The following is a 27,983-nucleotide window of genomic DNA, read 5'->3' on the forward strand; positions in this document are numbered from 1 at the left end:
ATTTAGGCCGGCTGAGGGCTACCTGCAGGCAGATAACCCAAATGTAATGACTGCAACAGTGAAACACAAAGAACATTGAAAAGGGACTGTGCCAGTGAAACCTTTTCCAATGTTTCAACAGAAAATGCTTGAGAGAAGGAAAAAAAGCACAGCAGTTGACTAGAAGACTTGAGAGTACATTGGAAATGAAGCAGAGACAGGATATGGGAGCTAGAAATGAGCAGGAATAAAACCAGTAGCTTGGATATTGACAAATGTGGGATTACAAAGCAATAATTATATTTGCGATATATGACAGAACAAGAAAATCTGGAAATATTGGATTCTTTTGAACTTTGTTAAACTTGTAGGGGACTCTAAAGCATATGTCCAACTTCATGTCAGTAATGCTCAGAAAACTACTTAGTAGCGTGAAAGAGGAGGGAGAAAGTAAACTGCAAGTAAAACAAGTTTTTTTCTTAATGTTACTATATTTATAGTGCATGGCTTTCTTTGCATGTCATAAAGTAAGGTTTTCTCAGTTATTTTTAAGTGTAATGGGGATACTAATGTAAACAAGTGCTCCTGTTTTTTTTTTTTCTTTTTTTCTTTCTCTCTTTTTCTCCTTGTTCAGTTTTAGGAAATGTAGGCATTGCAATGTGGAAAAAAAGCCTGGTTAAAAGATCATGATAAAATAAAAAATAGTGTGCTTTTTCTTATTCTTGCATTGGGGAATGACTAGATTAAGGACCTTATCTTGATCTAGCAACAAGTTTTAAGAGAAAGCAAGTAAATGAAAATGAATACTGAATATTATAAGGATTTTTTCTAGCAGGTAAATGTATGCTTAGTAGCAATTCTATACCTCATCCTCATGTCTCCAGGAGGCAATCTGATAAAGATAAATGGAGAGCAGATAATGTCCTCTGAAAGTATGCAAGTGCTTACTCAACTGGAAGAGCTATAAAGATAAGAGAAAATCAGACAACACTTAGCAGAAGCACAGGCTGCACCATGCATCTTCGCATGAATAACCTTTCTTTTAGGTTAACTGAAGTCTATCATTGTGTCTGTCAGTTTAGAACATTTGTTCCTATTAGGAGGATAAAGCTTCAGTATTTGAAGATGTACATAGTTTTGTGTGTCATTATTAAGTTAAACACCTTTAGGGGATTATTGGGGGTGTGTTTGTTTTTTTTTTTTTTTTTTTTTAGGGCTTTCAATGAAACAAAAAGTTTTGTAAGGTGTGACATAGACTCAAATGGATATGACAGGAAACAACTGTTTAAAAGATCAACCTGCCAGACTGTGTATATGTGTAACTCTAAAGCTGGAACTAGACATTTAACAAAAAAGCTGTTATACATAAATAACTTTTAAATACAATGATGTTTTCTACAGTGTATTTAAATGTCAGCAGTCTCACAGACAAATACAAAAAAGAGTAGTGAACTATATTAAAAATGTTCAGTGCAAATAGCTATGCTACAGGAGACACACACAGAAAGAACTGAACATGTGAATTTGATACAAAAAAAGGTTTTTAGGATGGTTATTCAGCAGAATACATGGGAAAAAGGAAGAGAGGAATACTTATTAATTGCAAAAGGAGCTCCAATAGTGTTAGAAGAAGACAAAAAAGAGAATAATGTACGATTTGTAGTACTAAGGGGCTTCTGGTAAGGGAGGAGGATTACACTGGCATGTATTTATATTCCACCTAAAATGCTATAGTGGAAAATTAAGAAAATTCTAGGAGAAATAATCAACTTTCAGCATGGAATATTACTTATAAGAGGGAACTGGAATTTGATTCGCAACAGAGAAGATGGGGGGGGGGGGCTTATGGGAAAATATAACAAAGAATTGTTGACTTTTGAAGAAATTTATGAAAACATTTGGTATGGAAGATGTGAATCCAATACTAGGAGCTTGGAGTGGATTTATATTATTCCCAAAGATACAAAAACTGGCTAGACTAGACAGAGTGTACATTTCACAGGAACATGTGCATAAAATTGAAGGTCTTGATATACACCCAATAACTAGTTCAGATCATGCACTAAAAATAACTGAAATAAAAACACAGGATAATGAAATAAAAATGAGACACTGGCACTTTCCCACCTATCTGTTGAAAACAGACGAATTTAAGGAAAAAGTAGTGGAAATTATTCAGGATCTATTAGAGAATGCTCACCAAACTTCCAATAAAACAAGACTTTCCACCATAAACTATTAAAAACAAAAAATGCAAGGCTCAGGTATAAAATGAACTAAGAAACCACTGCGTCAAATAAAAACAAAGGTTTATTCACAAATATATATGCTCTTTCGTTTTACCCAGTAAAACTTCAGATACACCTTCTCATTCAAAAAACTGTTTAAATACCCCATGATCATATGACCTCTTTCTCCAAACATCCCATGATTTTTTTTCATTCAAAAATTATTCATAACAAACATCACACAATTCATTCATAAAGAACAACCCTCATCAGCCCCTATTATTTGACTAAAATTATAATAACCAAAGCATTATATTATACCTCCCTACTAACAAGATATAATAAATCATAATCTAACATAAAAAATATATAAAATATTCTATCGTAGGAAATATTGATCATCACACTTCACTGACACACAAGAAAAAAGATTATACCATCTATTATAAAAATCTGAATGCTAATTCTCACAGGAAAGGTCCATATCTTACCTATTCAACGCCTTTAATTTTAAAAGGGGGGCTATACTAATAGTATCATTTAGCCCTGGTGGCTTATTAGCATTCAATTTCATTTGCCATAAAAGCTCTTGCTTTTCCAATAATATGGTCCAGGGCCCTCCCCGTGAACTCTTTTCCACCTTAGCCAGGATGACAAATTTGAAAACATGATCTTTACTTTCCTCTATATGCCGGAACAGAACATTCGTTGTTTTCCCCTTCTTTATTTCATAAAGATGTTCATGTATGGAGCTTGTGCTCCATTTTTCCTACATAGAAACCCTCACACATTTGGCATAAAGCTCCACAGACCACCCCTGTAGTGTCACAATTATACTTGCCTTGTATTAAAATGTCCACCCCATTAACAGAATTCTTTTGCAGTTTATTATGTACTTACACATGTTATATCTCCCAGATTTATACATTCTAGGATTATTAACTCCATTTTTTCCTTTCAATTGTAATAATTCCTTCAAGTTCCATCCTCTCTTATATATAATAATAGGCTCTCCCCAAGTCTTTCATATATTTCATTATTTTCTCGTAAAATTTCAAGTTTTTATTTAGTATACATCTATTTTTTACACTCTCTAAGTTATAGGCCATTATAAGGGCTTTGGAAGAGTGATCCTTTTTAAGGGTCCCATTTATCTGATTATTGACCCTGTTAATACCCAGGCTCAAGATGGAATAAAAATGCTCATCTTGTCCTTTTAACGACACTTCTTCTATTAATTCTTCCACCATTACCCTAGGGTAACCTCTTTTAGAAAACATATTCAGGAGTGTATCACATTCATCACTAAAATGATCCTCCATTGTGATCATCTGGGTTGCTCACACTAATTGCCCCTGAACTACCTCTCGCTTTTGTTTATATGGGTGAGAGCTGGCAAAATGCAACAACATATTCGAATAAGTGGGTTTTCTATATACCCATGAAGTATATCGACACAATTCATAATTTTTCTCAATCAATACATCTAAATAGGCCATTCTATCCTTATGATACAAGTGAGTGAAGGTTAAAAAAATTGTACTTGAATTTATATAATTAATAAATTCCAGCAATGTTTCTTCCTCCTCCTTCCATATAATAAATATGTCATCCAGATAGCGCAGATAGAGTCTCATAGCCCCTCCAATAGGTTAATTTAAGATGTAAAGGGATTCCCATTGTAACATAACTTCATCTTCTTCTTTTCGGCTTTTCCCGGTTAGGGGTCACCACAGTGGATTACCTGTTCGCTCATGATTGGCAGTGGAGTTTTACGGTGTTGGGTTCCCAGCCCAGCGCCCAACCTTCCACAGAAGGCACACACATGCATGCACTCACGCCTAGGGCCAATCTAGAGAGTCCAATCCACCTACAGCATGTCTTTGGGATGTGGGAGGAAACCGGAGCACCCAGAGGAAACCCACATGACCACAGGGAGGACATGCAGATTCCGCACAGAAGGCACCCTAGCCGAGGATCAAACTGGAGAGCCTCTTGCTGTGAGGCAACGCTAACCACTGCACCAACGCATTAGCCAATAATGATCCCACCAGAGAACCCACTGCCACTCCTTCCATCTGTCTGTAAATATTTCCTTCAAATATTAAATTTTTTTTTAATATTATCTCCAACAACTCCATATATGTATTTATCAACCCCTGTTCAACACCCCCTCTAGCTAAATATGCTCCAAACCATTCTAATCCCTTCGAATGTGGGATTACTGTATACAGGTCTCTTACATCTATTGTTACCAATAGATCTATTTCCTCATACTCAACTTCATTCATCTTCTTCAATAAATCCCATGAGTCCCTATACAGATGCTTTTCATCCCCTAATAGACGTTTCAACTTATGATCTAAAAATTGTGCACAAGCTACTGTAAGTGAACCCCTCCCATCAACTATAGGTCTCATGGGGGGTTTCCACCAATTTATGAATTTTCGGGGGCCCTAACATTGTGGGAATCATAGGGGAAACAACATTCAAATATTTACAATCCTGTAATGTAATGTAATCATCCCTTCTATAAACATGTCCCTGAGCTGACCAGTTATTTTATTATAAGGGGTATTTAATTCAGATCTACTGGATACCTCATAAGCTCCTCCCTCCAGTATTTCAAAAATACGTCGGTTATAGTCTCGTTTGTACATTATAACCATTCCCCCTCTTTTATCTGTTTTCATGGCTCTAAGCCCATAATACCTAATATAACGTATTTCCCATAATCAGTTTGTTCCAAATTTGTGCTTGTTCTACTTTCCTTACTACCCAAACTAACTCTTAAGTCCAATTCACACATTTTTTCGAACAAGCTTAAAACAGAATGCAAGGGTGGATTATATAAGCTAGAGGTTCTAAGTATATCATTATTTTCCAATGCATTTTTGAAAATTATAGAAAAATTCAACTTACGTACAAACATTTTTAAATCCAATATTACATCCACTAGATTCGCTGGTCTAGCTGGTACAAAATTAGTCCCTTTGTGAAAAAATCCATATAGAAGCAATCAAAGTGAATATCCATAAAGTCAAATAATTTAAAGTCTCCTTCCGTATTATATATTATATTCACCCCCTTATCCCCTTGTTCATCTCTTGAATGATAGTTATTCATGTACTCATTTTGAACAATAGATGAGTTATCGCCTTGTACAAAATTCACCTCATATACGGATTGTAATGTGATGGTGCATTGGCCTGAGAAATTGTTTGTTGATTCTTCCTGTTGTATTGCCAATGGTGTGTTGGGCCTTGATTCTGATTGGCTGGATCCCAGGGCTGTCGATTCCTGATTTTCTCGGATCGTATCAATCTGGGAAAATCCTCCCGCATATCATTCATCTCCTCCTGGTAAGTGGCTGTTCTACATGTGTTGGTTTCTTGTTCCTCATATACATTAAAATGTATTTGATTTTCCTCCCTTACTTCTGATGACTGATCATTACTATCAAATGTACGTCTTCCCCAAACCTGTGATTCTGGAGGTTTGAGGTATGCTGTACCATTCATATCATCCTTTCTGTCACGCTCTAACTTTTTCTATTAATAACCTTTCATATGGTTAATGGTTTGCTCAATACTATAAAAAAATTTGTCCATGTTCACCCTTATATTCCAGATATCATCCATCCCTCATGATACCCTCGTTTAACTCATTCATCTTGGCTGTTAGTAGATCCATCAGTTTCCCATTATGTTTTATCACCATTTCCATAAACTCACATCCCTGTCTATCAAAAAGGTCTATGAGTTCCTTATGGAGTGGTGAGTCTTTCTCAAGCCCCATTGGAAAGCACCACTGCCTAATTTTTTAATATTTGAGAGAAATATTTACAAACAGATGGAAGGAGTGGCAATGGGTTTGCTGGTGGGATCATTATTGGCTAATATAGTCATGTTACAATGGGAATCCCTTTACATCTTAAATCAACCTATTGGAGGGGCTATGAGACTCTATCTGCGCTATCTGGATGACATATTTATTATATGGAAGGAGAAGGAAGAAACATTGCTGGAATTTATTAAATATATAAATTCAAGTACAAATTTTTTAACCTTCACCCACTTCTATCATAAGGATAGAATGGCATATTAATTGATTTTTATTGAGTATTGATTGAGAGAAATTATGAACTGGGTCGATATACTTCACGGGTATATAGAAAACCCACTTATTCAAATATGTTGTTGCATTTTGCCAGCTCTCAACCATATAAACAAAAGTGAGTGGTAGTTAAGGGGCAATTAGTGAGAGCAGCCTGAATGACCACTATGGAGGATTATTTTAGGGATGAATGTGATATACTCCTGAATATGTTTTCTAAAAGAGGTTACCCTAAGGTAATGATGGAAGAATTAATAGAAAAAGTGTCGTTAAAAAGACAAGTTGACATTTTTATTCCATCTTGAGCCTGGGTATTAATAGGGTCAATAATCGGATAAATGAGACCTTTAAGAAGGATCACTCTTTCAAAGCCCTTATAATGGCCTATAACTTAGAGAGTGTAACAATCAGATGGATAGTAAATAAAAACTGGGAAATTTTACTAGAGAATAATGAAATATATGAAAGAGTTGGGGAGAAGCCTATTATATATATAAGAGAGGACGGCACTTGAACTAATTATTACAATTGAAATAAAAAAATTGAGGTTAATAATTCTAGAATGTAAAAATGGGGCGAGATTGTGTTAGTTTGGACATGTGCCGAGGAGGGATGATGGGTATACTGGGAAAAGTATGCTAAGGATGGAGCTGCCAGGTAAGAGGAAAAGAGGAAGTCCTAAGATAAGGTTTATGGATGTGGTGAGAGAAGACATGCAGGTGGTTGGTGTGACAGAACAATATGCGGAGGACAGGAAGAAATGGAAACAGATGATCCGCTATGGCGACCCCTAACAGGTACAGCCGAAAGAGAAGAAAATAAATGTGGGAGATGTAATACGTGTTAGTATATAACAGACTGCAATATAATTACTGTTAATGGGGTGGACATTTTAATACAAGGCAAGTATAATTGTGACACTACAGGAGTGTCTACGGAGCTTTATGCCAAATGCGTGAGGGTTTTTATGTAGGAAAAATGAAGCATAAGCTCCGTTACCGAATATATGAACATCTTTATGGGGAAAACAAGGAATGCTCTGTTCCGGCATATAGAGGAACATACAGATCATGTTTTCAAATTTGTCGTCCTAGATAAGGTGGAAAAGAGTCCATGGGGAGGGCCCTGGACCATATTATTGGAAAAGCAAGAGCTTTTATGGCAAGTGAAAATGAATGCTAATAAGTGGCCAGGGTTAATGATACTATTAGTATAGCCCACCTTTTAAAATTAAAGGCATTGCATAGGTAAAATACACACCTTTCCTGTGAGAATTAGCATTTATATTTTTATAATGGATAGTATTATCTTTTTTCTTGTGTGTCAGTGAAGTGTGATGATCAATATTTCCTACGCTAGAATATTTTACATATTTGTATGTTTTTTATATTAGATCATGATTTATTATATTTTGTTAGTAGGGAAGTATAATATAATGCTTTGGTTATTATGATTTTAGTCAAATAATAGGGGCCGATGAGGGTCGTTCTTTATTAATGAATTGTGTGATGTTTGTTATAAACGAGGTTCACTTTTTTGAATGAAAAAATCATGTGATGTAAGGAGAAAGGTCATATGATCATGGGGTATTTAAACAGTTTTTTTTTAATGAGAAGGTATATCTGAAGAGGTTTTGCTGGGTAAAATGAAGGGGCTTATATATTTGTGAATAAACCTGTTGTTTTTATTTGACGTAGTGGTTTCGTAGTTCATTTTATATCCAAGCCTTGCGTTTTTTGTTTTTAACCTATTAGAGGAGATAGACATTTCTTCTGAAAATATAGCTAGGGAGTGGGATAAAATTAAAGTGGGTGATATTAAAATTGCCTAGACATGGTAAGGCCTTGCTGAGTCTAAATATGGTGGCTACCAATAAAGCAATTACTAGAAAATGGAAATCATAGTCTAAATAACTGTACTGCAAGTACCGAATGCAGTAACAGAGCTAAAACAACTGGAACTGGGATCTTTAAAAAAGGGTAGGAGAAAAGTACATAAGAAAAAAATTAGAATTGTGGGAACAATACATACAGGGGAGGAATGAGGTTTAAAATAAGACAAGATATGAATGGTTGTGTAATGTCTGACTGACAATGATTGGGCTGATTACAAGTGATATATAATGTTTGCAACTAAAATTGCATCAACATGGTTTGTGATGTACAAGGCGGTTTGCAACTAAGATTATGTCAATATGGTTTGTTTTCATTTATATAAATGTATGATTGCCTGTCATAAGTGATACTTTAATAAAGATGTTTCTTGTTTAACAAAAAAAAAATGAGAAAGGAATACCAACATGTTCCTACTAAAACATATTGTCCATAATGAGAAGCAGTTTCAGAAAAAGAAAATTTGTCTATAGGACTTACTATGGAAACACGTTCCTCTGAATCAGAATCTGGCATCTTGGTACAGAAAAAAAAAAACAGAAGATGCCCTATCCGTCTCATCTTCATATGACAGGAAATCCCAGAAAGTGAGAAGACTGACCTTTTTTTTTCCCACAAAAATTCCAATTACTTTCAAAAGGTTTTACAGCTTGCAGTAAACCTTTAGCCAAAGTAATAAACTTCCCACTATTAATAGAAAATCTCTCTGATGAAGACAAATGTTTAAGTTTCTGTTTCTTTTTTCTAGGATATTTCTTAAAGAGGACTGACTCATGGATGGTAAATCAGCCTGCGGAAGGAGTATCTTAATCCACTTATGCAGGGATGTATGCCCTGCTGATTTTCCCATAACCTAAGAACGTGACTCTCCTTTGCTTGTTGAGGGTATCTTGACAACCACAGAAGACATGGGTAACCTCTGGTCCATGGTGGCTGAAAGGACTTCTCCAGACTGCTTCACAGCCAGAAGTAAATGGTCTGATTAACCAGTAATTGCCACTGCAGAATCACCCACCAGTGGCTGACACATTGGCCGAACTTGCTGTTTTGGCAAGGGCTCTTTGAAATTTTTTTTTTCTTGCTCCAGGAAATGGCAGAAGCAGAACCGAGGGACTGGAAAGCTGTTCAATGGTTCTGCAGAGAATTCTGATCCCTGGTTTGTGTTGCTGGTAAAAGTCAGTGAACGGTTAAGTTGTCAAAGAAAGAGTTCATACGCAGTTCACGCACTTACACTTCCCAAACACCAAAACCCCTGTAATTACGCACAAGTAATAATTACTTAAATCCACATTTTCTCAAAAAAAAGTAACCCATTTAAGTCCTAGCACTTAGGAACTAAAAATAGAAGGCAAACTGTCTGACAGACCAGCTATTCATGATAAATAACGCACAAAAGAAATTATTATTCTTAAAGAGATATAGAAACATGTAAAAAAATTGTAAAAGGTATTCCCAAACAGGGTTTATCTGCCCAGCAATCTATAGACAAGCCAACCATTGACTCTCTGAAGCCCAGCAGAAGTTATCAACTTAGAGAGCAATTAATAAGATATTTTTGTTATAAGCAAGCTTAGGAGTACAAGACTGGGTGCAATTTGATTCTTACTAATTTAATGCCGTAGGTGGGCATGGAGGAGATGAGTTGGAGAATTTCCAACAAGACTATTCTTACTAGTTTTAGGAGGCTTTGGTAGAAATATTTTAACAGCCTCAATTTATGACATTTTAATGTGATTTTGTTAAGAATGTGTTGAAGCTGTGGGTGTAAGCATACAATGCTCGACACACATAGTTTTAGGTGAGAAGGCTGCCTCCAAAATAGTTAATATAGCACCTTTCACTGACAAGAACTATTTGTGTTAATTAAATGTTTGTTATCAGTGAGCATAAGGGAGTTCTTATAGTGCATGATTAAACCAAGTTGTAAGAGGCAGGCAACAGAAGAAAAAGTTGTTGGCTAACTTTACATTATGGCCATAGCTTAAAGTATTAGACGTAGAAATGTACATTTAAGGTAAATATGACTAAGTAGCTAAATTTAAATTTTAGAGAAGTGCATATGCTAAACTACCTGAGGGATGAAACAGGTTAATTCTAATTTATGGAAATGTTCACAGGCTAAACTATTTGAGTAGGTGGTTTTGTGAGAGACGTATACTGGAATGTATGTTTGTATTTAGAAAGTAAAGGAAGAGGGCAATTGGGGGCTTGAGAGAGAGAGAGAGACTACACAGGATTTCGTTAATAAAAGCAGTTAGCTGGGTTCCACCACCACTCCGCACAAATGAGATTATAAGTGGATAGAGCAGCGATGCAGCTCTACACACAGAGGAGCTGCTAGTCTCAATTATTATTGAAGTAGTAGCTCAAGACGTCAAAATATCGACACACAGTGCAGCTTGGGGGGGGGCAACCTCTCGTAAATGTGGAGGACAAACTCAACAATTTTTTTTTGAAAACAGTACAGATACTAACCAAACAGTCAGATCAAATCACCTGCATCTATATAATGCATGCTGAAACCCCCACTGTGTGCAGCGCAGCCCACTGTATGAAAACCAATTTTAAAACAAGTACCTAGGACTAAAAAAAAAAAAACTCTCAGAGCTCAACAGCCATTACTGAATTATAATTATAAACTGCTTTCAAGCAGTCAATACATTTGAGCTAGTCTGGCTCTCTCTTCTCTCACTAGAGAATAAAACAGAAATAAATTCTAGCAAACCACTTAAACAGCAAAATACACTGCAGCTGATAAATGGAATTTGTTAAGTAAACTGTTTAAAATACTCAATCCATTTGTTATAGGCTCTGAATGAGGAAACAATTAACAAAATAAACTGATAAAAATGAATGCATTAAACTAGTAAAATGACTTAAATGTATAACAAAAAGAACTCAAAAAAGACAAGAAGTGCTAAAATGACTTGCAACTGATAAAAAGCAAAGTAAATCACTAGAAACACTTATCCAGTTGTGGTAAGGCCTGGAAAGCAGTAGCAGATGGGTTGGAAATCCTGGAAACCAATATCAGATCAATTTAAAACAAGTGCCAATGATAAAAAAAATAAATAAAAATCAGAACTCAGTAGCAAATGCTAGTTACACTTACAAACTGCCTGCAAGCAGTCAAAACTCCTGAAATGGCCTGGATCTCTCTTCTCTCACCAGAGAAAAATAAAATTAATTCTAATTGACCACTTAAACATCAAAATACAGTGAAGCTATTAAATGGAAGTTGTCAAAATAAAGAGCTTAAAACATTTAACCCAGTGTTATCGAGTTTAAATGGGGTCAGCAATAAACAAAATAACTTAAAACTGACAAAAATAAATAGCTTAAATTGTCAAAATAGAAAAATGGTGTAAAAAACTCAGATAAGAACTAATAAAAATACCTTAAAACTGATAAGAGCAATGAAAATTACTACAGGCACTCATACAGTTATTAATAATTCAATTTTCCCAACTTTACACTTATATAAACACCAGAAAAGCAGCTGATTTATCAAAACAGTTCCCCAATATGTGCAGGCAGAATCCACTGGACACTTGTGTTGCACTTCTTGTGAATGGGCTAGACAAATTCTGTTCTTCACTCCACTTTCTTTGCACAATGCTTGTGAATTATGTGATATGATGAGCACTGCAATGGCCACAGCTGATTTTGTTCCATAATTTTGAGGTCAATAGTGCAGCAATTATGCTAATGATCCAATTATAGGTAAATGTCTCTGAATCTAATTTTTTTTTTTTTTGGAATGCACACTGGACCAAGGCTGTACTATCTGGCTTGTAATAGATCATGTACCCATATGGGTGTCTGTGAAAAACAATGAGCATGTGTGGGCAGGTCAATGACCCTTGTGAGCACATGGATATACTAAACATTTTTTCATGGTCCCTAGAGGCACTAAACAACAGTGCTAGAACGACATGCAGGTTCTACTTCCTACACTAAAGTACATCATCAAACCATTCATACACAAACACCACCATGCCATTACATGCACTTATGCAGAACTATGTAGTGTCATCAGGACCTATTACTTTGTCTTGTTGCCCAGTATTGTGCATCACGTAATGGTAAAAACGTGCGTGGGCACAAATATGATCTCTTAAGACATAGGCAAACATACATTAACAGAAAATAAAACATCATATTAACATCTTTTTTCCATTTACACACATTATGCATCAGATATATTTTCTTTTTAGCACCTGTATAATTCATCAGATGAGGAAATGAAAGCACAACTGTAAATGGTCAAAACTTTCTCAGATGATGTAAGAATGTCATTTGGTCTTGATAAATGTGCAAAAGCAACCTTTAAAGTAGGAAAGCTGCAGCACCAAGAAAACATCAGTTTGGGAGAGGAATGTGATATAAAAGAACTTGAGCAAGAAGGAATATATAAATATTTGTGAACTGATGAACGATCAACAATAAAACATGAAAAAAACAACAACAATGCTTCATGCACATCAAATGATTTATAAAAATCAGTGCATACCAAGACTATATATTCCCCATTCTGAAGGAGGTATGGGCCTCCTCAAAACTGATTACATGTATAGATCTGCAATCATCGGACTGCATACATATCTGCTGACCTCACAAGACTGAAATATAACGAAAGTTTTAAAACATGAGGAGAATAAGTCTAAGATGATTTCCCTGCTTAGTTTAGCAGAAATATATTTGTATCAAGTGGAATGGAAATCAAACCAGAAGTAGATAAAACTCAGATACTTACTGAACGTGCCAAAAAAACAAAAGAAACAATATAAGGTGAAGGATCAGACGAGAAGGCAAGAAATGTGGAAAATGCATAAATATAGCTATAAGTCTAGAAAACTCTTGAAACATCCTCATGTTGATTAGGATCGAACACAGAAATTATTAAGGAGAGGTGAATTTAAACAAAAGACGGAAGGTTAATTTTGGCGGGCCAAAACGTGGAATATGTACACGTTGGTTTATAAAGTCCACTGAACATGTGGGAGAAACAGACAAATATAGGTTTTGTAAAACAGAATTGGAAACAGTCGCACATCTTGTTGCTGGTTGTGATATACTAATAGTAGAAGGACTGTATATTGAAAGGCATAAAAATGTGGCAAGATTGTTGCATTGGGGATTGTGCAAGCATTATAATATTAAAGTAGTTGGAAAGCACTGGAAACATGAGCCACAAAGTGTTATATAAAATGATGAAGTTTATATCACATGGAATCACCCATTACCAACAGTTCAAAAAATAAATGCAGGAAAACCAGATATAGTAGTTCATGAAAACAAGATAAAAGCAGCATTGATCATTGAAATTGCTATACCCAGTGACTAGAGTGTCTTATGTACAGAGATACACAAAGTCATAAAATACCAGTATTTGCAGGCAGAAACAAGGGCAAAGTGGAAGAATGATACCCAGACAGTTCCAATAGTAGTAGGAGCAACTGGTCTTCTAAAAAAGAATTTACAATTGTATTTAGATATGTTACCAATACATGTAACTCCATGCAAATTATAGAAGGAGTCATTACTGGGCACATTGTGGTTGCTGCAAAGAGCAACAATAAACTAGGCTAACAATAACAATAGGCTAAAGGCTAACAATAAACAAAAGATTGAAACAATACTAATTTCATGAACTTTAATCATACTTTGACTTAGGAATGGGGTCCATTCCCATCATGGTATTAGAAACTCAAAAGAACTGGAAAAATAAAAAAAAAAAAGAAAACAAAACAAATCATATTAACATTATTTTTTCCATTTACATACATTATGCATCACTATCATTAATCCAGTATTACATAAATTGCTGAAGGCTTGCCTTCCCTTAAACCTCACTCCTCCTCCTGAACATTATTCTGCATGTATTTTCAAGTAATTTGCTCTTTCCTTTTTCTAAAGTTCTTTTATAATATTCAATAATTCGAATACAGTTTGCTTAGACTTTGGTTTCCATTTTTTAGAAACTGCTTTTTTTGCAGCCAACAGAATTAAACTTAATAAGGCCTTACTATGTCTAGGCAATTCAGATCCTATGCCCGAGCTCAAAAGAATAATTTCCTTAGTTGCAGCCATTTGCTCATTCAATATTTCTGGAAGAGTACTCTGTAGGAAGTTTTTAAAATCTGCCAACTCATTACTCCCAAGACATATATTATTCCCAGTCAACACTTTATTCACCCATAAACCTCCAAAATTTGCTATCTTCATGGGGAAAAATTCTCTGAGGCCTGCTTTGGGTATAAAAATACCTATGAAAATATTTCCAAGCAAAGATCCTAAACCTTCTGGACTTTGTTGCATACTTGGGAGCCATAGATATGTCCTCCCATTGTTCTTTTTGTAAAGTGATTTTCTAGTCTCTCTTCCTGGTCTTTTTTAACCTCCTCTGACTGATTCTTATAGTTATCATGCAATATTTCTTAACATCTTTATTGAATTATCACTTAAGACGGAGGCAAATATGCATTGATATAAAATAAAACAAACCATATTTACATTTTCCCAGTTACATATATTATATACATCACATATGATGTTTTATATAACTATTGTCAATCCAGCATTGCATAAACTGCTCAATTCCTACCTTCTCTTAAACCTCACTCCTCCACCAGCACATTATTTGCTTGTATTATCCCACAATTTCCATGTATTTGTATGCAATTTGTACATACCCTTTTCCAAAGATTGCTCTTCCAGTTATTTTACCTCTGTTAAAATATTCAATACTTGAAATGCAGTTGGTTTAGATTTGATTTCCATGTTCTAGTAATCGCTTTTTGGCAGCCACCAGAATTAAACTTAACAAGGCATTACTATGTCTAGGCAATTCAGATCCTGTGTACCAGCTCAAAAATAATATTTTCCTTAGCTACACCTGTTTGCTCACTCAATACATCTGACAGAGTACTCTGTAGGGAATCTTTAAAATCTAGCAACTCATTACACTTTCAAAACATATGTACCCAGTTACCTTTTTCTTCCCCATCATACCTCTAATGTTTGTCATCTACCCAAGGAAAAATTCTTCAAATTTTGCTTAGGGTATAAAAATACCTTTGCAAATACTTCCAACCAAAAATCCTAAATCTTCCAGACTTTGTTGCATACTTAGGAGCCGTACAAATGTCCTCCTATTGTTCAGTTAGACATTCCTTATTCAGTTTCTCTTCCCAATCTTTTCTAACTTCCTTTGATGGACTCTTATAGTTACTGTGGAACATTTTACATGCCCTGCTAATTATCCTTTTTCTTAAAAACAGCTTCTGTTCTAGATTAAACTAAAAACTCTGCCAGGGCTGATCTTTCACTTAGGATTCCCCTATCCATTTTTCTTTGCCTATACTTTGAAATCAATCCCTGATAGGGAGGGCAGTCACTAGCCTGCATTCCAAATGTCTTTTTGGGTTCTTCCTATTCTATTACCTTTCCCTCTGTAGTTATTTGCTCCCACTACCTTGGTTCCATTGCCAGTTTTCTTGAGTAAATTCCAGCCCCTCTTGCCTGTTATTTGTACCTCTAATTGAAGTCATCCCTATCAGCAAGATCTCCTTTCTCGATTATTGTGCTGGCTTAGTTCTTAGAATACTTTCTTCTACCTTATGAATATAATATTGTTTCTCACTTTTTAATTTTTCCAAATTGTTTGGCTTTCTAATACCAAGATGGGAATGGACCCCATTCCTAAGTCAAAGTATGATTAAAGTTCATGAAATTAGTATTGTTTCAGTCTTTGATGTTAGCCGAAAGTGCTCTTTGCAACACCCACAATGTGCCCAGTAATGACTCTTTCTGCAATTCGTACAGGGGTACATGTATTGGTAACATATCTAAATATGATTGCAGATTCTTTTTTATAAGACCCGTTGCTCTTACTACTATTGAAACTGTCTGGGTATCTTTTTTCCACATTTCTCATTTCTGCCTGCAAATCTTGGTATTTTATGACTTTGTGTGTCTCTGTACACAAGACACTGTAGCCACTAGGTGTAGCGATTTCAATGATCAGTGTTAATTTTGTCTTCTTTTCATGGACCACTTCATCTGTTTTTCTCACATCTATCTTTTGAATTGTTAGTAATGGGTAATCCCACGTAATCTAGACTTCATCATTTCCTATGATGCTTTATGGCTCATGTTTCCAGTGTTTTTCAGCCTCTTCAATACCATAATGTTTGCACAATCCCCAGTGCAACAGCCTTGCCACATTATTATGCATTTCAGTATACAATCCTTCTGCCTTTAGTATGTCACAACCAGCAACAAGGTGTGTGACTGTTTCCAATTCTGTTTTACAAAACCTACATTTGTCTGTTTCTCCCACATGATCAATGAACTTTGTAAACCAATGTGTACGTAGCCCACTATCTTGGGCCTCCAATATTAATCTTTCATCTTTTGGTTTGAATTTACCTCTCCTTAACCATTCCTGCTTTCGATCCTGATCAACAAGAGGTTGTCCAGAAGTTTTCTCTGCTTGCAACTATAGTTATGCACTTTCCACATTTCTTGCCTTCTCATCTGATCCTTCACCTTATATTCTTTTCTTTTGTCTTTTTGGCACATTCAGTTCCTGTCTGATTTTTATCTACTTCTGGTTTGATTTCCATTCCTGCATGACCCTGATATGCTTCTGCTAGACTAAGCAGGGAAATCATCTTGGAATTATTCTCCTCATGTTTCAAAACTTTCACTATGTTTGGGTCTTGTGAGGTCTGCAGATATGTGTGTGAAGTCCCATGACTACAGATCTATACATCTAATCATTTTCAAGTAAGTCCATACCTCCTTTGGAACATGGAATATATAATCGTGGTATGTAATGATTTTTATAAATCATTTGATGACCATGAAACATACTTCTTGTTTTCCTGTCTAATCTATCCAACATATTTTAGGGCCATTCAGTCTTTCCAAAACTGTAAGATAGGAGAGGAAGAGCAAATTGGTTTATAGCTTGAATTTTGTTCCTAGATGTCAATGCTGTTTTCAGGATTAATTTAAGTTTTCTAAAATATTCCTTACTACGTTTTATTCACATTTGTTCATGTTTTATTGTTGATCCTTCATCAATTCCCAAATATTTATACACTCCCTATTGCTCAAGTTCTTTTATATCACATTCTTGTCCCAAACTGATGTTTTCTTGGTGCTGCAGTTTTCTTGCTTTAAAGGTTGCTTTTGCACATTTATCAAGACCAAATGACATCCTTATATCATCTGAAAAAGTTTTGACAACTTGCAGTTCTGCTTTCAGTTCCTCATCTGATGAGCTATAAAATTTTAAATAATCGACAAAGAGAAGATGTAAGGGCTTTACACTTTGTTGTTTTCTAGGAGCTAGATTACAGCCATGGCCTAATCTATTAAGTAGACAGCTTAAAAGGTTAAGGGGATGACAAATAGCACCTGTGACAGGGAGTCACCCTGGAATATCCCCCTTTGGATTTTTATGCTTGGAATAATAATCTGTTCTTTATCATGACTTAATTGCAAACTGGTCTGCCACTGTTTCATGGTCACTGTAATGTAGTTGATCAATGTAGGGTGTATCCTATACATTTAAGCACTCCTTTATCCATGAATATGGGATACTATCAAATGCTTTTTTGTAGTCGATCCATGCCATACTTAGATTATTCCCCTTTTTACAGTTCTTCATTATGACTTTATTTAGCAACAAATTATCTTTTGTTCCATATGACTTTCTTTTATTACCCTTTTGTTCTATTTCCATGCTTGAATTTTCTTGTAAATGTCTATAAACTCTGTCAGCATCGATTCCAGTATATAGTTTATACGTTGTTGGACGGCAAGTTATTGGTCTATAATTTTTAGGATAACTTGCACGTTCACTCTTAAGTAGGAGCATTTTTTTTCCTGTTGTTAACCAGGTTGGTGTCTGTTCGGGGTGTGCATATAAATAGATGTTATGTAGTCCAATCTCGCCTACATTCCTTCCCGTGGACTCAGCCAAACTTTTCTAGCTCAAAGTCTTTCTATTGGCTGGGCTAAGACGGTATCCCATGCTGCATTGCTCTATATCTCCAGATCTTGTTTGCCGCTTGTGTAGCTCGGACGTGGTCTCGCTCTTGGCTGTGGCTAAGTACCTTTTTTCTTCTTATTGAGAGAGTTTATTACAAACAAAAAGCGATTTTAATAGCTATCGCTAGTTTGGTGTTATACGTGGAAAAATTTCTGTGTGTGTGTGTGATTGTTTCTGTGGTATCCCACTAGCTGTTCCAATGGGCTAGGCCCGTTTCAGTTAGAGGACCTAGTCTGTCCCCTTGCTTCCCTGTGTTCTAACTTCTGGTCTAAAACCATTTAATTTAGAGGTTTTAGTCCTAATCCCTTTTTGTGTGTGTCTCAGAGGATTGTTTATTAGAGTTTGTTAGTGGTAGTTTGGTTTTCCCGCGCTAAGTGTGGTGTAGTCTGTGGCTGTTTTTTCCAGTCGGTTCCATACCTGTGATTTTTTGTCTGGAGATTATTGGTAATTCCTTAAGATGTCTAAAGATTCTAAGGAGCACAAGCCCTCAGGCTTCAAGAAATGCTCAAAGTGTGGCTATAAAATGTCCATTACCGATGGACATTCGGTATGTGTTTATTGTCTGGGAGCAATCCATCTGCAGGAGTCTTGCAGCTTCTGTCATGCATTTAGTCCCAGGGTGCTTCAGGAAAGAAAGAATAAGTTAATTATGAAGGGACTTCTGAAACCCTCCTTCGAAGAGGGTCTGGAATCTGCTTCCACCTCTAAGGCTAAAACCACAAAATCAAAAAAGAGGTCTCTGGCTCCTTCAGTCTCCTCGGAGCCACCGGAGAAAGCAGCCAAATCAGCTTCGACATCCTCGGCTCCACTGTCCTCGGGGCCGCAGGAAGTGTCAGTAATGACGGAACCGGCGTCGGCTCCAATTATATTGGAACCTATTCGGAGCCGATCGCCTAGTATTAGGCAAGTATAACCTGAGAGGAGATCTCGATCTCCCTCCCTGTCCTCCAAATCCTCCAGGACTTTATTGGATGTGGACGTCGATAGAGTGGTGCAGAGACTCCTTCAGTCACCGGTTTTGGCAAAATTGTTCTCGGCTCCGGAGCCCATCCTGCAATCTACTTCGATACTTCCTCCTCCGAGCGCATCCCAGCCTTCAGAGCTGGAGTGCTCTGCTCCGTGTGATGTTTCCAGGTCAGTTCCGATGGCCCCTCCTGGCTTATCGGTGCCGATTTCAGCTCCGACCTCACTGGCGCCGTCCACAGGATTCAGGATTCGGGATTCTTCAGTCGGACCCGAGAGGGAGGCTTCAGGACATCTCTCGATTCCTAGTCTCCCTCTCAGTGCTTTGGCACGGGGAAGCCCGACTCCTGTCGTGGCTTCGGAGGCTGGTCGCTCCTCAGACTCAGGGGGGCCAGCCTTTGAGGCCATGCAGAGTGCGCTGGCCAGATCGTCAGCGACATCATGCGGGTCGGTCATTCTGTCCCCTACCACCCCGATGCGATTCTCTGATCACCACCTACCTTTAGACAGTGGAGCCCCAAGGCCTCAGGGTACCCCCATGAGTGGTCCCCAAGTTTCTGAGGGCCCTTCAGAGTGCTTGCCTGAGGAGCCCCCTAGAAAGAAAACGTGCAAGAGGAAGCACATAGACTCCCAGGATGAGTCTCTCACCCAGATACTGACCTCGAGGAATCGGAGGGGGTCCCCCAAGTCATCCTCTGAGGATGTTTCTTTCTCTGACATCCTAGAGATATTGAAACAAAGAGGTGACTGGCCATCCAAAGCCCCCTCCGAGGAGGAGTCAGTCTTCCTGAAGGCCTTCGGTGCTCAGCCCTCCACCTCCTGGGTGTTCCCACCATTCGACGAGCTCCTGGATTTGATTTGTCGGAGGGTGTGGGAGAACCCTGACTCTGTGGAACCAGTCCCCAGGAGACCCAATAAATTTCTGTCTGCTCCCCCGGGTAAGTAATTTATATCTAAGGGAGTTCCTGTGGATGCCATGGTGGTGGCAGCGGCCACTCAGAAGGAATTAGCCGAGACTTCTTCCACCGTCCATCCTCCTAACAAGGAGTCTAGGACCATGGACCGGTACGGGAAGCGCACCCTCTCTTCAGTGACCTTTACCTTACGGTCGCTGAACTACTTATCTCACTTTACACGGCTCCAGAGAGATCTCCTCAAAGAGCTTGGAGATGCTCTCACGGGTAACTTTTCTGAGGCAGTGGCCCAGACTTTTAACGCCCAGATGTCTACCCTCAATTCCATCGTTAACTCCTCCATGAGGCTGATTTCATATGCAGCCGCGGGAGTGAGTAGGGCAGCAAGCTCAGGAGTCGCCCTTAGGAGGCAGGCCTGGATGCCCCTTTGTCATTTCGCAGAGGCCATCAAGTCTTCATTCACCGACACCCCCTTTGATGGTTCCTCCTTGTTTGGAACCAAGGTGAAAGACACCCTCACCAGGTGCGAGCAGGAGGGAAAAACTCTGTCTGCTGTAGGAGTCTGTTTTTCCCTTCTCTCTAGGCCTTATCCCAAGGCCCAGAGGGGTGGAAAAATGTGGTTCAAGAAATCACAAAGGTTTTTTCTGGTGCACAAGGTGAGCCCCCCTCCAGAGGCAGAGGAGGGGGGGGTTATTCAGGAAGATGCCGCCCTAGAGGCAGAGGAGGCCCCCGCAACTCGGGAGACCGAGATTCCTTTCACAGTTCTCCCTACCGTCACTCCTGATGGGAGGCCCGACTGTGCGTTTCTGGAGCCAGTCGGGGGGTCGGATATCATTATACCCGGAGGCCTGGCAAGACATCACCCAGGACCAATGAGTTTTATGAATAATTTCCAGAGGTTATGTCATTCCCTTTTCGTCAGACCCCCCTCCAGTCAGAAAAATCCTGGATGTTCCACCCAGTCAAAGGGATTACGCAGCTTCAGAGGTTTCAAAGCTGCTAGAAAAAGGAGCCATCCAACATGTCCCCTCAGACCAGATAGGATTAGGGACTTACTCAAGATTCTTTTTGGTGCCGAAAAGAACAGGGGACCTGAGACCCATATTGGATCTCAGTCGATTGAACAACCATGTACAAAAGTCCAAGTTCCGAATGGTCACATTGCAATCGATTCTCCCATTGTTGGGAAAAGAAGTATGGATGTGCTCCATCGACCTCAAGGATGCTTACTACCATATCAAAATGGACAGGGCATCCAGGAGTCACCTACGCTTCCAGCTGGGAGCCAGTCACTTTCGTTTTCGAGCCCTGCCCTTTGGTCTCACCACAGCCCCCAGGGTGTTCACCAAATGTATGGCGGTGGTGACGGCTCACTTGAGACGTCAAGGATTCCAGGTGTTTCCTTATCTGGACGACTGGCTCCTCACTGCCACCACCAGGCATCTACTAATTCAGACCAGGGACGCCACCATAACTCTCTGTCAACAGTTGGGCATAACACTGAACTGGGAAAAATCTGCCTTGTTGCCCTCACAGCGTGACACTTTTATAGGTGCAGAACTAGACACCATCCTCATGTGGGCATTTCTACCTCAGGAAAGAATCAGAGTCCTACAGCAACAAGTTCACGCCCTGCTTCCTCTGAGAAAAGCGAAGGCAAGATGGGTTCTCCAACTCCTGGGGACTATGGCTGTGACAATTATGTTAGTCCCTCTAGCAAGGTTACATATGAGACTCCTTCAATGGCTTCTCTTTGCCCAGTGGTCTCTCCAACGACTTCCACTTTCTCACCCTATTCTACTCACGGACAGGTGCAAACAGGATCTCAGTTGGTGGCTTTGCACCAGCAATCTGGACACGGGAAAACCCTTTGTTCCACCGCCCCCGATTGCCACGGTGACTACGTATGCCTCCCAGATGGGGTGGGGGGGCATTATCTAGGCAGAACAGTCCAAGCCACGTGGAAAGAGCATGAGATGCATTTGCATATCAACGTCCTGGAGATGAGAGCTGTGCTACTTGCGTTGCAGGCACTTCAGAGCTTTCTCCCTCTCGGGACTATTGCAATCCACTCGGACAATAAGTCAGTGGTGTGGTATCTGAAGAAGCAGGGAGGAACCAAGTCATACCCCCTGTGCAGAGAGGCCATGCGAGTTTGGCAATGGGCAGTGTCTTCCCAACGCACATTCCGGGGAAGTCCACGTGATTGCAGACAGGCTAAGCAGAGATATTCTAATGCCTTACGAGTGGTCCCTGAACCGTCAAGTTGCGGAACGGATCTTCCGCAGATTGGGGTCAGCCTTGCTGCGACCTTTTTGCCAGCCCCCTCAATGCCAAATGCAGCAGCTACTTCACGTTGATCCCCCCTCAGGGGGAGTCACCCAGGGATGCTCTAGTCCACGATTGGCCCTCCGGTCTACTATATGCTTTTCCTCCGGTCCCCTTGCTGTCAAAAGGTGATTCAGAAAGTGCAATCATTGGGAAGCAGAATGATTCTGATTGCCCCACACTGGCCTCATCAGGTTTGGTTCCCCTTTCTCCATTCCTACATCGTGGACGCGCCTTGGATTCTGGACCCACAACCAGACTTACTGACACACATGTCAGGGCAGCTCCATCCCTCTCTGCGGACCCTCCGGTTAACAGCCTGTTTACTCCACTTCCATCATTAGTTAGGCTTCATCATTTTTCGCCGGAGGTAGTTTATATTTTATCTTCCTCTCATAAGCCCTCTACTAGGAAGATTTATTCCAGCAAATGGAAGAGATTTTCAATTTGGGCTCATACCCAAGGGATTAACCCTTACATGGCTCCAATTTCATCTGTTTTGGAGTTCTTGTCTATGCTTTTTCGCCAAGGCTGAGCGTCCGCCACCATAAAAGTCCAATTGGTGGCAATTTCTAACTTTCATGTCGCTAATGAGCCTAGTCTGATGGCTCACAGACTCTGTAAGGCTTTCCTGAAGGGCACTCTGTTACTCCGTCCTCCTGTATCGGACACTATCATGCCTTGGGATTTAAACTTTGTTCTACAGGGTCTTATTTCACCACCCTTTGAACCTGCAGCTACTTGTGATTTAAAATTCTTGACCTGGAAGACTGTCTTTTTAGTAGCCATGGAAGAAACCAAATGCTATGCCCGTAGGTGATGCGCGGCCAGACCAAATACCAAACGAACACAGTTGGCCAGCAAAAATAACAGATGAAATCAGCCCAATCTTTGTCGCAGATTTGTTAATAGAGGGTATAAACTTGAAGACATTAACAATGCATGGACACGATCATCTCACTTGAATAGAAAAACATTGTTGGATTACAGGATCCCACCAAAAGAGTCAGGTACTTCTACTATTAGGCTCATTACCACATATGGCAGGAATTATTATGCTGTTAGGAACATCATAAACAAACATTGGAACATTCTTTTGGCCAATGAACAACTCAGATGCTTTTTGGGAGAACAATGCCAATTCTCATACAGAAAAGGGAAAACATTGGGTTCCTTATTTTCACATTACAAACATATTGGAAGTGGAGGAGCTATTCATAAACAACTTACTATAACAGGACATGAGTTATTGGGTACTGTTCCATGTGGCCATTGTGGGTCTTGCAAATTGATTACCAAGACAAAGCCCTTTTCCAGTCGTAACACTAGTATAGTCTATGAGTGTAAAATATTTGGAAATTGTAGCAGCAACTGGGTGGTCTATTTGGCCTCATGCCATTGTGGGGCATTTTATGTTGGCCAGACTTCAAGGCCATTAAGAACACGCATAAATGAACATCGCAGTGATATTAAAAATAAGAAGGAGACTAATGCACTTTATAGACATATTTTCAAACATCAACAAGCCCAGTTTAGGTTTATGATCATTGACAGAATAGTTGGTGACCGTAGCAACACACTAGGGTGGCATGGCATATTGGATCACAAGGAGAAATACTGGATTATAAGATTGGGTGCACTCTTTTCACCTGGACTCAATGATCATCTTTAACCACTCTTTTATGAGGAACAATGTATATGCTATTCATAAGCATTATGCATGGGACATTTTTTCATTTTTAAATAATGTACATACATGTTGACAAGATCATAACAAATATATGTTTAATATATATGCTTTATTTCAGTGGGTAGGCTAGCACCCACTGGTGCATCGTCGACAACACAGTGTCTACTGATATTTCATGTTTTGGATATATTTTGTTTTCTATATAAAATAATATATATGAGCAAATGTATACATTTCTATTTTATTTTTATTTTTTCTGTATTCAGTCTTTGTGGTATTTTAAGGATGAACTATTTCTATTTTTTCATTATAATAGACAAGCTTGGTTTCATAGATTTAACATTTTTTGGATTTTCATGTATTATTCATGAGTATTGGCTTATCAGCGTGCTCATTGGTAAGCCAAAAGTATTTATTTGCATGTTTAGTTGTATCTATTCATGTCTGTTTTTTCCAACACTGAAGAAGGCATATTTTTGCCGAAACCGGTCTGTTTTTTATTTATATTATTAAACCGTTTCATCTACCTATTGGGCTGATTTCATCTGTTATTTTTGCTGGCCAACTGTGTTCGTTTGGTTTTTAGTAGCCATCACATCAGCCAGATGCGTTTCAGAGATTCAAGCTCTATCAATGAAACCCCCATACTTGATTTTTCATAAGGACAGGGTTATTCTCAGGCTGAAACCTTCCTTTCTTCCCAAAGTGGCGTCTATCTGTAATCTTAATCAATCTATTGAGTTACCAGTGTTTTTTCCCCAGTTCTCAAACAAGGCAGAATTTAAATTTCATCAAGTGGATGTACACAGACAATTACGTTTTTATCTGCACAGAACCAAAGACCTCAGAAAATATGATCAGTTGTTTGTTTCCTTTTTGGAAAACAGAATTGGGTCTCCTGTCTCCAAAGTCACTCTGTCCAGGTGGATATCCAGTTGCATTTCTTTCATTTATTCCTCAGGGGGTAAAGATCTACCATTCCCGGTGAAGGCTCACTCTACTTGGTCTGTATCTACATCTACAGCCTATCAGGCCAGATTGTCTATGGATGATATTTGTGCTGTGGCTACTTGGGCATCTCCTCACACCTTTGTTACTCTTACAAGTTGGACGTGGTATCTAGGGGCAGGTCTTCCTTTGGTTCCACAGTGCTCAGGAGTATTTTCCACTGAGCCTCCCAGGATTTAGGTGCTGGGGATGCTGTCCCACGGGTAAGAATGTAGGCGAGATTGGACTACATAACATCAAGAAGTTATGTACTCACCATAACGTTCGATGTATGTAGTCCATCTCGCCTCATATTCTTTCTTACCCCCCCCTCCTTCCCCCTTCCTGAAGGATTTGGAGGTTAGGACTGGTTTTCAGAGCTCCCTTCACTCTTGGTTTGTTCTTCCTTTCCTTGGGTGCTGTTATGCATGGAGAATGAGTGCTGGTGTTCGCGGCAAACTAGATCTGGGGATATAGAGCAATGCAGCATGGGATACCGTCTTAGCCCAGCCAATACAAAGACTTCGAGCTAGAAAAGTTTGGCCTAGTCGGCCGAACCCACGGGTAAGAATGTGAGGCGAGATTGTCTACATACATCGAACGTTATGGTGAGTACATAACTTCTTGTTCTTACTCAAGGCTAAATCTTCGTGCAAAGATGTTAATACTTTTAGCCAGAAGTTAGGTACTGCATTTTGGCCTGAGGTTTTCCACTTGGAAGCTTTTCTTAACTTTATCTCAGTCTCTCTGGCCGTTACCTCATTCCTGTTGTTATTCTCCTTAAGGATATGAATCCAAAATCTCACTCTCTTATTTCTTGAATTTCCTCCCTGCTTGATCATCCCCTTTCCACTTTGAATTACAGGTTTCTTCTTGATATATATATATATATATATATATATATATATATATATATATATATATATATACTTTAACATTTTAAGTCAGATAATCCTAAACTACCCAGTTCTATTGGAAGGATCAACTTATTCCACTTGACCTTTGCCCTCTTCTCCTCATAGATAAATTTCTTCAACTCTTTATTAATTGTTATCCACAACTTCTCCTATGGTTGATAAAAATATGCCTGACTTGTATATAAAACTAAAGGGACTAAAAACATTTTAATTGTTTGTATCTTGCTATCCATACCATAAACATTATCTTCATTAATGTTATATCCCAAAATGATATGAAATGGTCTAAAAATGTTCCACAACACTGAAATGTCCTTTTCCGATTTTATCAGGTATAAAATAAAATCATCTGCAAATAAAGACAACTTTTCTTGATTATCATACCAATTATATCCTTAAATTTCTGAGTCCTTTATTTTCTTTGCCAGTGGTTCTAAATATAAAGCAAATAGCACAGGGGAAAGAGGGAACCCCTGCCTGGTTCTCCTGTTCAGACACAACTTATCAGACAGGAACCCTCACACTTTAATTCTTGCCTCTGATCCCTCATATTTAACGTTATTATTGTTTCAGGTAATGCAAATGCTTCCATTGCTCTAGTCATAAAATCCTAGCTTACCCTGCCAAATGCTTTTTCTGCATCAAGACCCACCAATAACTGCAGTATTTTCCGACATTCCACTTCCATCTGGATCATCATTGTTCTGTTAATGTGGTCATATGTTAACCTCCTCTCCTCATAACCACATTGATGCATAGCTATCATTTTGGCAATACCGTTGCCATGCTTTTAGCTACTGTAGACATAAACAATTTATAATTATGATTTAAAATTGAAATGGGACTATATGAAGCTGGGACTGATGCATCTGTAGGTATTACAGCCACTACAGCTTACTTCCAGGATGTTGGTGCTTCCTCTCCTAACCTTTCGGACCTTTACCACTTTCCTCCATCCTAGTGTGATATGAGGTATTGCCAGCTAGTCAGGAGAAATGGGGCAGTGGATGTGTAACATATACCAGCACAGCTAGGTGGAATTTAGTAAAGAAATATATGTTTTATTTGAATATCAAACTAATTTGTACAGATGCTTGTGTCAAAAATGTATTTGTAAAGTTGCTTGTGTTAAAAATGTATCAACAGTGTGTCCTGCTAGGCAGACGAAGAAATATACATGTATTATTGTAACTGTTGAAATGTATATATTGTAACAAAGGATACTGGAGGAGAAGGGGTTAATTACAGTCCAGCTGCAGCTAACTTTGACAAATGTTCTGAAATTAAATTACCTGGCTTAGGCCATAAAGATTGTATCTTACAGCAATGCAGCCACAGACAAAAAGTCTGTACTAGAAAGCTTTCTGTTTTGTCTTTGGGGTGAAATAATTGCTACTCTGGAAGGGTAGAAGTTTGAAATTGTTTTATGACTTCCAGAGGCTGCAACAGATCTGAATAAAACTCTATGTGTGTGTATTATTGACACATATGCACTAAAATCCTGGCAGTTTCTAGCAATGGGGTAGCATGGGAACCAGAAGACAAATGACCAGATGTATGTGATGTCATTCTGTAATCCATTGCTAAAATAATGTTAGCTGAGACTAAAGTGTCATTGCAGTATGTTTTTGTAACCTGACAATGAAGAACCCCTCACCTACTTCATCTTGCCTTGCTCTAGTCAGTGAACCACGGAATAATAATTCTTTAGATCAGTCAGGAAAAATATAGTGAAAATAGTTAAGCACTGTTTTTCTGTATGTGTGTGAATCTAGTCATCTTTGTTATTTTAGCATTTCCTGTGAAGAAACTCTGGTGTTTATTGTAAATAGATATTTAGTATTTGTATGCTCTTTTATTATTTATTATTAAATATATTTAAACTTTTCATTGTGGCTGGTCC

This window comes from Protopterus annectens, chromosome 9.part0, assembly GCF_019279795.1.
Source record: "Protopterus annectens isolate FY-2018-M chromosome 9.part0, PAN1.0, whole genome shotgun sequence".
Taxonomy (NCBI): domain Eukaryota; kingdom Metazoa; phylum Chordata; order Ceratodontiformes; family Protopteridae; genus Protopterus; species Protopterus annectens.